At 26.4% G+C, this 17649-nt stretch overlaps 1 protein-coding gene across 4 annotated transcripts in view; it reads left to right on the forward strand.

The window, feature by feature from the left end:
• The window catches only part of LOC136985179 (talin-2-like), a 164144-nt gene that overhangs the window by 24825 nt on the left and 121670 nt on the right, over positions 1 to 17649 (forward strand). The window contains exon 1 of one of the 4 annotated variants that reach the window (XM_067282386.1): positions 13233 to 13556. The exons of the other annotated variants lie outside the window; for them this stretch is intronic. The gene's annotated coding sequence lies outside the window, so the exon portion shown is untranslated. Of the gene's footprint in view, positions 1 to 13232; positions 13557 to 17649 lie in introns of those variants that run through there. 4 annotated transcript variants of the gene reach the window in all.

Below are 17649 nucleotides of genomic sequence, written 5' to 3' on the forward strand. Positions count from 1 at the left end.
GTAATATTAATTCAAAATAAACTTTATTTTAAGGCTAATTTATTATTTAAAATAAAAACTAAATTTTATTTGTTTGAAAGAAAAAATTAGATATTATATTTAATAAGTGTGTTAAATTTAATAAAATTATTCTAAAATTACAATTGTATAGTACAAATTATAATTGTACAATTAGCTATATATACTGTATTTAAAAAATATATATAGCTCTTGACATTGACTACATAACTGGATATAAATTGTTTTCAAATTTGTGTTTTTCTTTAAATGTAAATCTTAAATATTATATACTGATATATAAATAATTTTATATAAAATAATATTAATATTATAAAATAATAAATAATTTTTGTTTATTTATAGAAATTTATCAAATTTATTTTTTTGTCTAAGAAAATGTTGAAAATTTTCATAGAAACTAATTATAAAATTTCTACTATATTACAGTTATGCAATATAATCTGTACAGGTATAATAACTATATTATTTTATATATTGGAAAAAAGTAGCTTAAAATATAAGAATTAAACTGATGATAGTTATTTATTAAAAATATTGTGAGTAATCAATACATATTAAATTTTGGTTAAAAAGTACTTTAAAACAAGAATATGGCTTTGCTTAAACAATATTCTAAAATTAGGCATGGAATGTAATTAGAACAATGACTTGACCAATATGAAAGTTATTTTTGTTGTTGAAAAATTGATTTTTGAAAAATGATAGATCTATACTTGATGAGAATATCATAATATAAACTGTTTATAAAATTATATAATCACTCTAATAAAATTAAATATATATAATTTCAAACCATTTATGTATTTGAGTGATTGGAAGAAAATGTTAGATAGGATTGTAAACTATTGATATTTAATTCAAGTTGTATGTGTAGTGTTAAAATTTAAGAAATGATCCATTGTCTTTAGCAAAAAAATTTTACATATTCAAGGTGAAGAAACTTGACCAACTGTGAAATTCTGAGAAAAATCATAATAGAGAATAAGACAAATTAACTTTGATACATTTTAAAAATGAAACTAGAAAAATATTCAGCAAATGCAATTACTAAAAATACTGATTAATCATTAAAAGTTTTTTGAATAAAGTAAAAAATCTATTTTAAAAGAAAAAAGTTTAATGTTTAATAATTAAACCTTAATAAGTTTAATATTATTTTATTGTAATAAATATAGACAAATAGTGAGTAATTTATTAATTTTCAAGCAGCTATTGGATTTTCAGGCAAATATGAAATTTGGCTTATATAAGCCAAAATTTGCTTGAAAATATACTAATTTTTAATTAATAAAAATGTGGTTTTTAAATTAATTAGATATAATGTTATCAATAATAAATTATAAATTATAATGATATCAATGAATTATATAATATTTTTAATTAAAATATGGAATTTGTCCTAAAGGAAGACCAAATTCCATGTTTCAATTAATTAAAAGCTGCTGTAAATGTAGCATGATAATCCAGAAGTTTGAATTTATGATTTATTAATTTATTTTGTATCAGAAATTTCCTATAAATAAGGTTTATTTGAAATATTGTAAACTTATATGTATTTAAAATGTCATTTAAATTTTATTAAAAATGTTTTCAGTATCTTAATTATTAGAGAATTAAAAACATTGTTCAATATAAATAACATAAAGATACATTTATTTTATTACAAAATATGTATACAATATGCTTATAATTTAATAGTAAATCTAAAGTAAAAGACAGTACTCATTAAAAGATATAAATATGTTTTTATATAAATCTTTATAATTCATTTAAATATATTATTATTTATATAAATTGAGCGTTCAAACTGATATTCGAATTCATTATTTGCAATGCACAAGCATTATATAATATTTAGGCACTGCTTTGACAAGGTATTATTTAATATTAATTATATTTAGTACTTTCTAATTTAGTATTGAATTTAATTTGAAAAGTGATTTATTCATGATTAATAAGAGAATACTGTACATTGAAAATATAAGCTGACATTATTATTATTATTAAAAATAATTACAATAATTTTTATAATTTGCTTTGCTTCACATTAATTATGAATAATTTTTATCAATAACACTTTAATTGAATGGTTATTTTATTAATCTAAAAATAGTAAAATTTATAAATTTAAATTTATCTATTATTAGTGTAATAAAATATAAATTTTATTATTAACTTAAACAATCAAAAGTAAAATTTTGTTTAAACAATTGATAAAAATCAATTTACAATTTTCATAATTCATGAATTATTATTTTTTAATTAAAAAAAAGAATTATTAAAATATAGCAGTTTTTATAAATGTCATTTCATAATCAAACAATTTTTGATTGTTTATAAAATGTTCTTTTCTAAATAAAATATTTTGGAACTGAGCCACTGCAGGTGTTTCATTGATTTTAGTTGAAAAGAAAAGGTGGCCTGGTCAGTAGCCATTCTAACTTTTACCCTGACCAAGGTTAGATACCAGAGACTACTAGGAAGGGAGGGGAAAACCATCTTGTCACATGAATCAAATCCATGCTCTTCTAACTTATAACTGATTGTCCCAACTCAACAACAGCAGTTGTCAAAAAGAAACTGTTATAGATTTTTGTCATATTGAAATAATTCTAACTTTCTAAAATCATTCAGAAAGATTAACAATTATTGTTTGTTGTTAATTATATTAAACTTCTTTATTTTTGAAATTAATATATTAATAAATTTTAACAAGATATTAAACAGTTTAAAAAAGTAATCAAATGCAACCAAGAATAAAATTCATGATAAATTATTACAAAAAGGAATAAATACAGTATATTTTCTTTTTCCATTATTTTCTCACATGTTGTCAAAAAATTCTCAAATATAAGATTGAATAAAATCATTCTTTAAATATTGATTGTAATTTTACAATTTATGAATGATATACAATATAATATTATATACTATTTGAATAATAATTTAATATATATATTATAAATATTATAATAAATACATAATTTTACAATTTGTAAATAGAAAATGTTGTATATTTAAATAATGATTTTATTCAATCTGATTTTTGAGATTATTTGCCAAATTGTAAGAAAATAATAGGAAAAGAAAATATATTTTCTGTTTATTTCTTTCTGTAATAATTTATCATAAATTTTATACTTGATTGCATTTATTTAATTTTTCTGCTGTTTAAAATTTCGTTAAAATTTATTTACATAATAATTTAAAGAATGAAAAATTTTAGTATAATAAATAGCAAACCATAATTGTTGATCTAATATATAAATATTATATCTAATTACAAATAACTTTTTAAATTTTAATTTTTTAAAAAACAGTGAATTACTATAATATCCTACTATAACCATTATTATAATTTTTTAATAACAATTTGTAATAATTTTTTAAAACTGTCTATATATAAAGTAATCCATGAGATGATAACTTACTGTTCCTAAAGGACTGTAAATTAAAATGTTTAATAGTTAAAAAGTAGTTTATTAATTAAAAGTAAACAAATATTTTAAAATAAATTTTTTCCATAAAATTTCGTTTAAAAATTTATTTATAATTAAATTTAATATTATATGTAACAGTTAAATTTATATAGCTAGTAAATTTTGAGTTATAGTATGGTTCAGAAATGCAATTTTATCTATTAAATTTAATTGTCTGAATTTAATAGAGTTATCGGTAAAATTTTAATTTATTTAGAAAAGATTATTTAAATCGATTAATATTCGACTCATTTTCCGAAGGAATGCGGAGGCGTGCGTCCCTTAGAAACAGCAGTCTGCCAACAACTAACCTACACGTAAACCCCGAAGGATCCTCCTTCTCTTTCCCTCTTTTTCCTTTAAAAAAAAAAAAAAATTCTTTTTATAAATTATAAAAACAAATGCTTCACTTGTATTTAGTGTTTGTAGGAATTTTACCAAAGGTAATTCAACATCATCATCATCATAAAAATTCAGCTTTGGGCTATTGGAAAAGAAAGGAGAAAATGATATTGATATTCCACCATCAACTTACTGAACTTGTGTGTCATCCCATCTGGTGTTTATGTGATGCACACGCCTATATTTAGTGAGCGTTGCTGACTCAAAGACTTCGAATCCGTTGGTTTACAAAGGGAAGAAACTGGAACAACATTGTACAAAATTGTGTAATATATATCTTCCACCTTAAAAAACATGCACGTCTTAGATATTTGTTGTAATATTCTCGTAAGTTCAGACCGCATAGATAATTTATATTTAATAAGAGTTTAATGGGTTTGTTCGATTTGATCTTATCACTCACCAAACGGAATTCAATAATGGTTAGTCTTACTGGATAAACATTGACTGTTACCAAATTGATTGGTCTAATCCCTTACTCACGAAATCATTATATCGTGGTTGAATTGAAACTAATGTTTAGTTATTTCTAAATCTAGCGATGCTTATCTGTAATTGATTTAAAAGACGTCCAATCGTATTAAGTGATATTCTCATATATACAGTATATATATATATAATTGGGTGCTGTTTTCATTAGCAAATGGCTAGTGATAGAAGCCGGAAAGACCTTGAAAGATTCGCTTCCCTAATTAGCTCTGCACTATGTTTGTGACTGCAAAGAGTATGACACTTATTCTGTCAGCTCAGTACGTATATATACTTGCAGAAATTTTTTCTTGTTATTTTAAAATAACCTACTGGAGTTGTTCATTCTCTGCAGGAGAGGGTATACCGTTGGTATCGCGGGAAATTTTACGATTTGTTTATTTTCTGGTTGAGAGAAAGGACAGATTAGCGAAAAAAATAGTCTACACGAATAATTTTCTACTATACTGTAGCTACCACCGTTGGATACACATCGTTGACTGTCCGGTAAATTACGGATCAATATCCACTGACCTTGTTCCTACAGACACAAACACACGTGACAATTTTTTCTCTTCATTCATGCAAGTTTATGACTAGGCATTTAAATAGTCGATGGTGTAAATAAAAACGTCACAAATTTTATTTACGGCCTTATTCGGTAAAGAAGAGGAAAAGAGTAATATCGAATTTTATATAGAATGATTTGTCAACAGTAAAAATTCTTAAAGTCGTATAACAAATGCTTCAGTAGAGAGATTGATATTTTGCCACTATAATGCGAAAGTTCAAATAAATAAATAAAAATAAAGAAAATAAAGTAAACAGTACTAAATGTGTAAAAAACTAAATTATTTTTATTTTATAATTTTAATAATTTAAGTTATAATAGAAGAATAGACTTTTGACGTTCAGTGGCAGTCAGTTTTATAACAGTGTATTAATATAAATGCATTTTAACCAAGACTCCTTATAGTCTATTGAAGCAGCATAAAAGTGTTCACTTCCTGTTTCATACCAAGGAACTACTACAGAACAGATGCCCGCTATTGATCAGCGCGATAGCAAGAATGGCTGCAGCGGCGCACCATTGTCCTTACTAGAAATAGAGTCGTGTTTTTAGTCAATAAATTGACTAACAAGGCAATCTGACCTTTTCTGATAAAAACGCTTCCGACAGCGCTCTAATCAATTTATTACGTATTTCCCACTTATCTCGCATCAATGAGTTTTATAACAAAAGAAACTGTACTAAGATACTATTTTATTTTATGTAGAAGAACATTCCAGCATTTTAAAATTAGTATAACCTATTTCGATTTTTCCCCCAGTTCTTTCAGTTATGCATAAAAAAAGAAAAAAAAAGAGGGGAAGAAGAATTCGTAATGCGGTTTATATTCTACATTGTATTTCCTGGGCCGTTGCACTTTCTGAACTGTTTCCAACATTTCTATGCCATGTGGATTCTTGGTTTGATCTAACCCCTCCCCCCTTCGATGTCAGTGTCACGATAACATCGAGTGTGTTGTCGCATGATAGAATGTCGATACTTCGGCTTGTTGTTTGTTTGTAACTTTGTGCAACGAGAAAGGTGACGGGGTAGATAGACGACATATATGTTACCGTCCACCCTTTTCTTTTTTTTTTTATTAATCACGAGTCGGATTCTGTTGACAAGACGGTGTCACCTGGCTTAAGCAGGTCATACTTTCTGTTGCGTGCTGAAGAATTTATGTTGTTCCAATTTTTCTTTTTATTATTATTATTATTATTATTATTTTAAAATTCGATGGAATGATTAGCTTTTTTGGAGGAGATTTTAATGAAGAATATTTTTAACCGCAACTTTTTAAAGCCATTTTTTGATGATTTTTATTAAGTTTTAAAGATGTTTAATTAGTTTGTCCTTCAGTTAATATTTATTATACATTTTTATTTAAATTAATTCGGAATTTACTATAAATAATTCCAGCAATTGAACTGAATTTATTACAGAATTCTTATATAGTTTAATGTGTGTAGGAATAAATTTTTATAATAGAGTATACAAGGCGAAAGCTATTTACATAGCTTTATGTAATTTAATATGATTAAAGTAGTTTTAATAATTTATGTTTTAGGTAATTTGTTTTTGATTTTTTAATAAAGTAAACGGTTAAAAAAAAATCTGTTGTTCTAGCTGAAGATTATCATTAATAGGCTTATTATTTGCTAATATACTATAAAAAGATTATTGAAGAAATTATTTTTTAAAATTTTTTAAATTTAAATTGTGATTAACTTCATGTTTTAAAATTATAATTTTAATATTTAGTAAATTAATTTGTTTAAAATTTGTTAAATTTGATCATTTTTAAAGTTTAGTGTTTATTTAACTACAATATTTATTTAGATTTACAGGTTAAATGATCTAAAAACCCATATAAATAATTTATAACCTGAATTTAAAAAAAGTGAATTTAGAAATTTCGTAGCTGTTGAATTCGTTTTTCACTACAATAATGTCACTATGATAAATCATAATAATGCAAATGCTGAATATTATATAGATACCAGCACTTGAAATTTTGATTGAAATTGTTTTAAAAAAGCTAGCTGATTGAAAGTTAATAAAAACTGAACATTAATTTGAATCTTCTATATAGGAAGTGTGAAAAATGTAATTTTATAAAGTCAGAAACTATTTTTGAAAAATCAGATATGAAATTATGAACATATAGTAAGTAAGAATAATCGTTGTGCCAATTGTATTGTTCTTTATGCCTAATTTGATACTGGTAATCGAAAGATAGCAGTATAAATATTAATATGCCAGTTCTGTTCTGTATCATTTTAAACTCTTATTATTGAATTCATTGGATTAAACTTTAACAAATATATAAAGTTTACGAGCAATTATTTATTTTGACATCGTCACAATCTTGGGCTGCAATTTTTAATCATATTTTAAATAATTTTTTAATATTAATATTAAATTTTAATATTAAAATATACCGTATTTTACGGACTATAAGACGCACTTTTTTCTTCGAAAAATTGCTTCCAAAATTCAGGTGCGTCTTATAGTCCGTAAAATACGGTATGTTCCTTAAAATACGGTATATACCTCAAATTAGTAGTGTCTTGCTTCTGTACGTCATACTTTCTCTTTAACGATAGTCATGCCGGTCATTATCTAACTTTTTTCAGGAGGAAATTTTTGAATTGAAATAACGTAACTTCCGATTTGTATCGGAAGTTCGTGTATAGTTAATCGGGGCCTCCTGCTCCTAAGCTTTCTATATTTTGTTCTGACTTTCATTTATCTAACTCTGCTCTCGAGGTTAAGGAAGGACGGACGACAGTTGGAATTTATAGGTCTACAATTTTTTCAAATTGCAGCCCAATTAGGTTTTCGGTATTTTACACAAAGTTTTGGTTTGCTCAAAATTACACGATGTTACAGCATTAGATTCCTTACGAGAAAGATTATGTAAAAAATTGCTAATATTTTAATTTTATTTTAGAGAAATTGAAGTTTAAAACTAATAAATTGACATTCGTTTTCCTGTATCGTTTTTTAAAAATAAGTTATCATTACATTTTTATTTAAATTACAAGTATAATCATCAGTAAATATCTTTTATCCTCGTCTGAGAGAATATTCTATGTTTGCTTAATACTTAACATAAAATTAATGAATTAAATTTAATAATTAAGATTTTGACCTAATTTTTAATCCTATTTTATTATAAACAGTTTATTCAATTAAAAAAAAGTCATAAGATTCTTATCGGAAGTGCATAATTTATCAGTATTATTATTAAAGGAGGATGGAGAAAAAACATTTTATATGTTGAATGATATCAAGGGAATATTTTTTGTCAGCCATTTGTAGTAATTTTTCTTGTTATGTAATGTTAAAGGCAGACATTCTCATAAATCATAAACACTTGTTTATTGCTGAAGATGAGAGAAATTAAGGCAGGTTGTTAGAGAGGACTTAATTGATATTTATCTTGCTTACTGATGCTATGAATTTATAATCAATTTTTCTAGGTATTTTATTGCATATTTTACAGATAATGTAATTTAACTGTTGGAAAATAAAATTGAAAATTTGAACGATGCGTTTAATTTTCTATAAAAAAATATAATAAAATGGAACTTTTTGCCTAAAATAACTAATTAAACAGAAATTACTTTTATAAATATTACTTCATGCTAATATAAGTTGATTTATCTAAGACAAAGTTGAATAGAAGAATAAAGGACAATAAGCTTTTGCTAAGGAAAAGGTTAAATAACATTTTAAGTCAAAAGCCAGTAATTTATGATTGAAAAATTTAAATTTTTATTGGTAGGGGAATATAAATAAACGAATTATTTTTCTTACTTTCCTTCTTTTTTTTAAAGATAAGAATCAGTATTTCTGTAGTAAGCAGTTTTTTTGAATTTTATGCATAAATTACCAAGGAAATTACTGAACGTAGAAAGTTTCTCTTCTAGCTTTAACGATCTAATATAAAAGAGGATAAAACTATTCTTTTTTAATTAAATTTTAACTGGATAAACTGAATGTTTGTAGAGAAATATACGGTTAGAGAGTTGAGAAGAATTTTTAAACATTAATAAACATAAAATCAAGAAGAAAACGTAATACCAATATATAGTTTACGCGGATGTTTATAATATTTATAAACATTTATACACTTTAATTAGAATTAAAAAGGAATAAATTTAAATGAATTGAATTAACTATAAAATTATTTTTACAATTTAGATAGTGATAACTAATTTGACAAAAGTTATTAGCATACTATATAAATAGGATTAGAATATTAAATTAACTTGATTTAGAAACACAAAAAGTATTTTTAGACATAAAGAGAAATGTGATAGTTAAAGCAGGTTAATTGGAAAATAGAAGTGCCATTGAATATTTATGGCTACAAGGGAAAAAAAACCTTTTTTTTTTCTCCCCTATGTTAATGGCAAAGCTTTCTCTTATTCTCTTGGAATGCTACACGTTCTAAATTATCCTAACTTTTTTTAAATATATAATAGCACCGTCTGGGTTATTTATGATTTTGAATGATTTCTCTCTTTAATTATGAATTACATTGATACGAACTTCAGTCTCTTAAAAAAAAAAAAAAAATTATGTTCTATAAATTGCAACAAATTAAAGTTCAGATCCTCATTATTAGCTGTATATGACCCAGTTTACATAATATTAAATTACTCGAGTTATAATGAAATATAATAGTACTCAAACTATAGCAGCAAATCATTGATATCTGCTTCCGTGAAGCCACTTATCATACGTTTCTTTCAACTTTGAACTTTTTTGTAAGCGAAAGCGGGTCCGAAATGACTTCTAAAGTATAATATTTCATCATTAAATTCAGATAACGTTCCTTATATGACGATAAGACCAGGTTTCTGTTCTTTTTTCGTGAGAATCCGTAATAAAAGACACAAGAGGAACTCGAATGTTAATTACAATCCATTCTAATGTCTTTTGTAAATTTTTTATTTTTTTTTGTTAATTATTCAAAAATTCACGTTTTTCCAGTTTAATCCTTGTCCTATTAATTACTATGTGAAGAAATTAATCGTATCTTTTGTTTTTTTATACATACCGTTTGACTAACTTTCTCATAAGCTTCAAATTTTTTTTTCTTATACGTTAAGCAGTTCATTAAGGAAATGTTTAAATCTGTAACCCGTCGCCATATTCATTACAATGAGATTCTTTACCCCTTGCGTGCAAAAAAAAAAAAAAATAAATAAATAAAATAAAAATAATTTTTATCGTGTAGCTAATGTTTTCTATCGAAAATCAACGCACTATTCGTTGATATTTGTATTTAATTTTATGTGTATTACTCAGCCGAAGAAGAGTATCGATCGAGAACGGGTTTGTTTGTTCTAATTTTGAACATCGGCGCGATTCACACGAAATCCGACCACACGAAAAACCATTATCACGCTACTTCGTAAACTTAAGTCTCTCTTGTATGGTTTTGCACGTTTGTTTCGAAGAATTTTAGAAGTTAACTTATTTTTCTAAAAAATATATATATCATTTTTTAAATTCAGAAATCAATTTTTCCCCTCCCTTGGCAATTTATTAAAATGTAGAAGGGGGAAACAACAGCGAGATCAGCATAATTTAATGCTTTAAATGGAAAAAAGTAGCAGTCTGAGAATAATTCCCAAATGAAAAATTAATTTTATCGAAATCGTAGAAGCATAAGTAATTGATGCAACGATAGAAAAGAACAGATGAATTTCAAAGAATTAACTTCAGAAAAATCCGAAATCCTGTTATAAATACCTCTTCCTGTTTTTAAAATTGATAAATGTATGACTTCATTTTTTTTACATTTAAAAAAATGATATAAATTACAAAGCATTTAATCGGAATGGAGAATTTAATTATGGATGCCAATATCTAAATTGAATCATAAAAAGAGAAAGTGGAATTTATCATCAGTTTGAGAACATTATGATGAGATTGATATCTATATTAGACGAAATGGATAGTTATAATTACAAAAAGATAAATTTGGTGTGAAATTTAAAAAATGAAAGTTTTTGCTTACATTTTTCCTTGCTTGATATTAAAAGAATTTTTCTTATTGACTTATTATAGAAATGTTTTCATTTCGTTGTTTAGATTTACATATTGACAACATGTACATATTTAAATTTTTAATAATTCATTATGAAGTTTATAATAAACGATGACTTATTCCTATCAATATTATTATTATACATCTGCATACTTATAATAAAGTGTGACAATTATAGAATTGTTGTCATAACTGATTAGATATTGTTTAATTCAAAATACTTAAAATTCTTTTTCTTTTTAAATTTTTAATCATTGAATTTTTAATGACATTTTTCTATTAATATATGAAGATTTATGCGTTAAGATGGTGAATATTATCTACAAATAATTACTTGGATAATCATTAGTGAATTTCATTTTCCAGTCTTAATGAAGTTGCTTATAATAGATATACAATTTCACTGTAATGCGGTTATATAATATGTAACTTTATGTATATGTAATATTTTATGCATAAAGTGCATATTTGTAATTATTTATTCTTCCAATGATTTGTGTGAATTATGTGATAATCAACACACACCACCTTTACTATTACTAGTTCCTCTAGTAGAATGACTGTACAAATCTCATATACTTGTATATTGCATGTATTTGTATCCTGTTCGTCATTATTCTGTCCAGTTTATTTTTACCTTCTCTGTGTTTATTTGTTGTATATTTACTTATTAATGTTTTTATAGAGGCTCGATACAATTTATCCTAATAGGGTCCTGTGCCAAAAAAACAATAAAGTAACTAACAAACTATACAAGTTTCATGTATAAATATTTACAAATAATTTTCTACGAATGCTTATGTAGAATTATATTGAATTAATGCTTAAATGAACAAACAACTGTATAAGAATTTAAAAAAAGATAGGTAAAATATGCTCAAATTTTGGCTAGAAATAAGTAAATATTTCCAGTTTCAGATTTATAAAAGCTATTTATATGTGAAACGTTAGTTTTTCTCACACGCGGTTAAACTCGGAATTTTTGGCTCACAAAATTTAACATTTTTGTACTGTTAAAATACGTCCATCTTACCACTTCACATTTATTATTATTGCTACAGTTTAGTAGAATATTGTCTTTTAAGATTAACGATACATATGCGAGTCTTTCAGCTTGTAATATTTGAATTTCGAAGTTATCGATTTTTGTAGAAAAGTGCTGGGTATCTACAAGATTATTCAGTTCCGAACGAATCATTCTCAAAAGATTCATCTTACTTCAATGAAGAAAAACCACAATGATTGAAGTCAGACTTATTTTTAAACATTCGACGAAACTCGTTAAAAATAAATCTCACGCCTATACATAAAATTTATTTTTCTTTTTTCTATTTTTTTTCTCCCTTCCTATTCATTGTTTTGATTATAAAACGTTCGCCAACGTTAAAAATTACACCTGTTTATTTTAATCAACTCGAATATTTTAAAAAATATTTCCGAAGAATTAAATATAAATTTAATGTTGAATGATTTCATTACTTTATTCTCCAAAGATTTCAGTTATTCTCGTTTAAAACTGCGTATGAATTGTAAAAAAGGTGAGAAATGGTAACATCCTGTCCAGGAAATCGAGTGATTTATGTACGCAACACTCCTTGTCGCGTTACATCTTTGCAGAATGCAATTACTGCCCTCCTAAAAATGTCAGATATCTGACTGATAGATTCAATTTTGTTTATTAACAGATACTGTTTGTTCTTTTAAACTCGCAATTCTTTCTTTATACAAAACTAAAATAACTTTCTATCTTATTTAAAAGCGCTGTACTAAATACAGTTCATTTCGTTGCTGGCATTATAAATGATTATATAATTGAATAAAAAATTATTTGTAGAAAATTTAATTTTAGCGGAATTTTATTTAGTATTTTTTTTTTAAGGAATTAGCGTTTAATAGAACGTGTTCTGAATTCTTATATGGGGTAGTATAATGCCAAAATTTAATCCAGTTTCCTATTGAAAATATATAAACATCTTATCTGTTTTATAATTTGTACTTTGTACTTAATATTTATTACGTATTTAAACTTATTAATAACTTGTAGTGGAAGTTGAACAGGTTAATAATTTGGATGCCAAGTTAATGAAATTGCTTAAACTGTATAATGTCGTGAAGGTAATCTACTATTCATTTCTATTATAAGTATATCCTGTATTCGCATAACTAGTCGAATTTATTAAGAATAAATGCCAGATAAACTGAAATAAAAACATATTTATAAGAAAGAAAACGATTGCTGAGATTATTTTTTTATTTAATTATTTCTGAAACTGCTCTCTTATATTGCTAAGCAAAAATGCGATAAAACTAGATAACCCCCTTCCCAATATTAGTGTTCAGATCCTTGACGACCTTCGATAGTGTTTATGGCAAATTGGACTGTTTAGAAACCTGTTCACTCCTGTTTGTCACATCCACCTTCGCACTCTGTCTGGATTACGCTGGTGTCCACTTCACACCTGGAGGAGGATTTTTCTCAAATGTTATAATTTTTAACCCTTCCTAGCGTTAAATATTACGTTAAGGATTTACATAACGCAAAACGAATTGTTTTCCGATGTAAAATGTGAGTATATCTCTTTCTATAACCCTATACACTTTGATAAAACTCATTTTCGATGTCATGTTAATGAAGGCGTTTACGCCCTATATAGATTTTTTTCATATAGTCTGTTGTAACTTATAATATCCCATTTCCCAGAAGAGGACTGTTGCCAGATTTGTAATAATTTATTTGATCGCGTAGGTTGCTTAGTAGGTCGGTGGGTCACCTACAGGTTAGGTGTGTCGAATTTTATAATAAATAATTCATTGAAATGCAATTCTTACATAAATTCGATAAGGCATTACACGGTGCCTATAAATCATCCATTTTCATGCAGAAATATATAAATTGTTGTTATCGATTTGGTATAAACTGTCCTACTTTTAGATTATTACATCATCGCCAGGCAGAAAGTAATTTTTTTCGAGAGGGAGAGAGAGAAAGTTTTCTTGCCAATTTACCGAACAGGAAATTGTAGGCAGATTCGTCTCTGACGATTGTAGTCGTAAATAAAATGCTGAGATATAATTTTATTTGCATTTGTTTCTCTTTTTAATGTCTTGGGAGGTTGTAAAGTTGGATTTTTAAATTGATTTCGACCTACTTTTTGTTATTCAGTCCTATATAAAGGCATTGGCATCCTATATTCCAACTGTATTTTCTCTTTGACGTATCAGTGCTGTTTTTTCAAATATTTGGTTTAGAACTTATTTTTTTATAATCTAGATATCGTGAAACAAGTTTCTGAAATTCTTTCTCGGAAGCATTTATTGTATTTATTTGGGAAAATTTAATTTTTTTACGTTATATATTTTGGTATTCTTCTATGTTGATTGAAGAGCTTCGGGCAATAACGATGCTATGTCACAGTTTACTATTTTTGTAAATGATATCTTATTAAATTGCAATATTTAAATAATACTTGTTTTAATTGTACAGATTCGAATTTGAATCTTTTGAAGATATTACAAAATGATAATGTAATTCTTATAAATCATATTCTTAATTTTCTAAAAATTGTAAATGTCTTCAGCTAAAAGAAATGTGACGTAATACGCTACTGCCCCGAGCTCTTCAAGTGTATTTCCAATATTAAGCCTATGTTTATTTTTTATTTCAAAAGTAAACTTCTTTATGTCTTTTATATCCCACTCAAAACCTATATTTTCCTTGTTATTTTTCTCTTTAAAATCTGTGTTTTCGTTGGTTAAACTACATTTTTCTTCAAATCTTTACTTTCACCGTTACAATTATAATACACAGTATATTCTTGACAAATTGTAATTTTCAATAAATAATTGTATGTTTTATCACCGTTTGTTTTTACTTAGTCTACATATTACCTTCAATTTTGTAGTTAAAAAAGAAAACTATTTATTCTGGCGCACAAAATCAATATAATAATTTTAATTCATTATTTTAATGAACAAGAAATTAAAATTGTTATATTGATTAAGGAAAGAATTACTCTTATTCTTTTGAACATTAAATGATGTATTAAAATAAAATAAATAAATCTTAAGTTCCCGTTCGAGCATTATACCATTAAAATTTAAAATTTTTCTAAAAATTATATTTGTATCGCCATATTTTTGTATACATTTATCAAAATTTTACTGTCGTTTTCTACTTTACATCATTGGATTTTTGAAGTCCAATACGTCTGACAGTACTCTTATCTATGCTCATTGTTACATTATTTATTTATTTTTTTACGTAACTTCTCGTGATTGATATATTCTATTTATAAAATTCAGTTTACACACAACTGTATCGTAACTAGCAAACATTTTGTTTGTTACATTTCTTGTCGTTTGAGTCCCATCGTTTCATACATCATTCGCTTGTCATCATCAAATTTTTTTTCGTTCCTCTCAAGAAATTGGAGTGCCTGGCGAAAATATGATGCTTTCAATTGAATAATCGCGATAGGAAATACATCGATAACGTGAGCGTAGACACCAATTTCATTCACATCACTAAATGTCGCCTTAACAAAACGTGACTGGCCTATACAATGGCGTGTTTGTATATACTCCCCACTTTCCTTCTGTTAGTTCTAATACTCGGCTACTTACTCGAGTGATAAACTTCTAATATAAACCATATAAAAGATCTATACTTATTAAAATGATATTTTGAAGTTTATATTATGGAAGAGTGCATCTCTATTGAGAGAAATTAATAGATTTAGACCGGGAAGTGAATTAGTTAATTCTGACCTTGTCAGATGGCAACGTGACTCGCATGCTATTTAGATTCGTAAACAGTATCCATCATGTGATGGTTTAATAAATATTCCAATAATCTGCGAATTTATTACGTTATCAATTTGTGTAGAGAAAGTTTCAAGTATGGTGAGTGAGCTGTTACGTAGGTTTGCGTAGGATGTTGGAGCGTGTTTTGGATTAATTGTTCAGACATAAATTATGCTGTTTTAGTAGGTGTAAAAACCTCTTCCCACTTATCAATATTTTTGATTTATAAAGAGATTTTAATTTTTTTTAATACCCAATTTAATTCTAATAAGCTTGTAAATATTCATGTCTTTCCATATGTATTACTATAGAAGACTTTTTAACCTTATTTCTGGCGAGTTTTTATTCTATTGTCATAAATCTTTATATCTCTATACGTAACTTATCTACAGAAAGAAACTATCTGAATGGCCAGAAGATTTCATTCACAGAAACGTCAAATCGAACAATTGAAATTCTATTCTCGCATTGATCCTTCCCATTTCGATAGGCTATAGACCTATTTCTCTGGCGTTTAGTAATCTTCCGTGCTTTTCCTATCGAAAACTCTTCTATTGCTTCATTTAAATCTTTTCTGCCTTCGCCATCGAATTTCTACTCGATTTTACTCGATGCAGGCTCAAACTTTTGCTATATTCAAAGTTGTTGCATCATTTCGAATTAATACCGACCAGAACATCAAAGATCGAAACCTATAACGTGCCAAGGAAGAATAAATAATTCCACTTAACAACATATTTTCTTAATCATTTGTAACGAATTTTACACCAGAATTGCCATCATTACTCATTTCACTGATTCTGCTCATAAATCAAAGGAGTAGGAAAACGATTCTTTGTTAGGAGTTGGGAAAACTGACTTTGTTCGTGTCAGTGAGAAATGCCTCTACGGTTATTTTCTAACGATTCAGAACGACTTTTAACATTAATTTCAATTATGATAATTTGTCTTTGAAGAGAAAAATTCCACGGCGAAACATATAGCAAAGAGCCAATTTTCGAACGGGGGACGGCGCGAATTTAATACTACGGACTAGAGATATTCATCAAAAATCCTGTTCTTTCGATTATGTTTTCTTTTTTTTCTGTAATTTGTCCTAATTCTCGAGTTTTCTTCCAATTGTTGGCTGTGTAGATTTTTAAAGAAGAATCTTCGAAGCAGCAAAATACCATAGAAGAAGACTTTTAAAGTTTCCTGGTTCTTTGAAAAATAAGGAAGTTGCTAGTCCACCGGGCGTTCGATCGATTTATTTGTTGTATTGTACCTTTTATCCGGAGTCTTTATTGTGTCCTTTTAGAAAAATTTTTGGAAATGTTTAGAAGAAGAAAAATAATAGAAATCCCAACTAAATGGATAATTGCTCATGTAGAAATGATTTCTGGCAAAAACTAGAAGCGAAAAGGAACGTTTTTAACCCATTAAAAATTTACGATTATGTATTTTTCTCGAACTTAAAAACCCTTAGCAGCTGTAAAATGAATAATCATTAATGATTATTCTCCATCTATCTCCTGCTTTATGGATATTGCCTGATATTATTTTTTCACTCCTGAAAGAAAAGTTTTTAAACTCCACTTTTAACAGAACTTTGCATGGCTTAATAATCTGGCAAGCTATCTATCAAAGTTTTATGCTGACTGCTTTTAAATAGAGCCTAAAAAAGGCTTTTCGGGTGAAACGGCCATCGACTGATCGTTGATAACTTAAAAGGAAATCCAACCACACTCGAACATGCAAGAGTTCAGATCGACCAGACCAAAGAGATTTCTCTGGAGTCGCCAAAACTATGACAGATGGTGGCACCTCTAGTATTGGAAAAGCGATCACAATGTCAGACTGATAAATGCACCTTTTCT

Source organism: Centruroides vittatus, unplaced genomic scaffold (genome assembly GCF_030686945.1).
Source record: "Centruroides vittatus isolate TY-2023 unplaced genomic scaffold, ASM3068694v2 contig_955, whole genome shotgun sequence".
Classification (NCBI taxonomy): Eukaryota; Metazoa; Arthropoda; class Arachnida; order Scorpiones; family Buthidae; genus Centruroides; species Centruroides vittatus.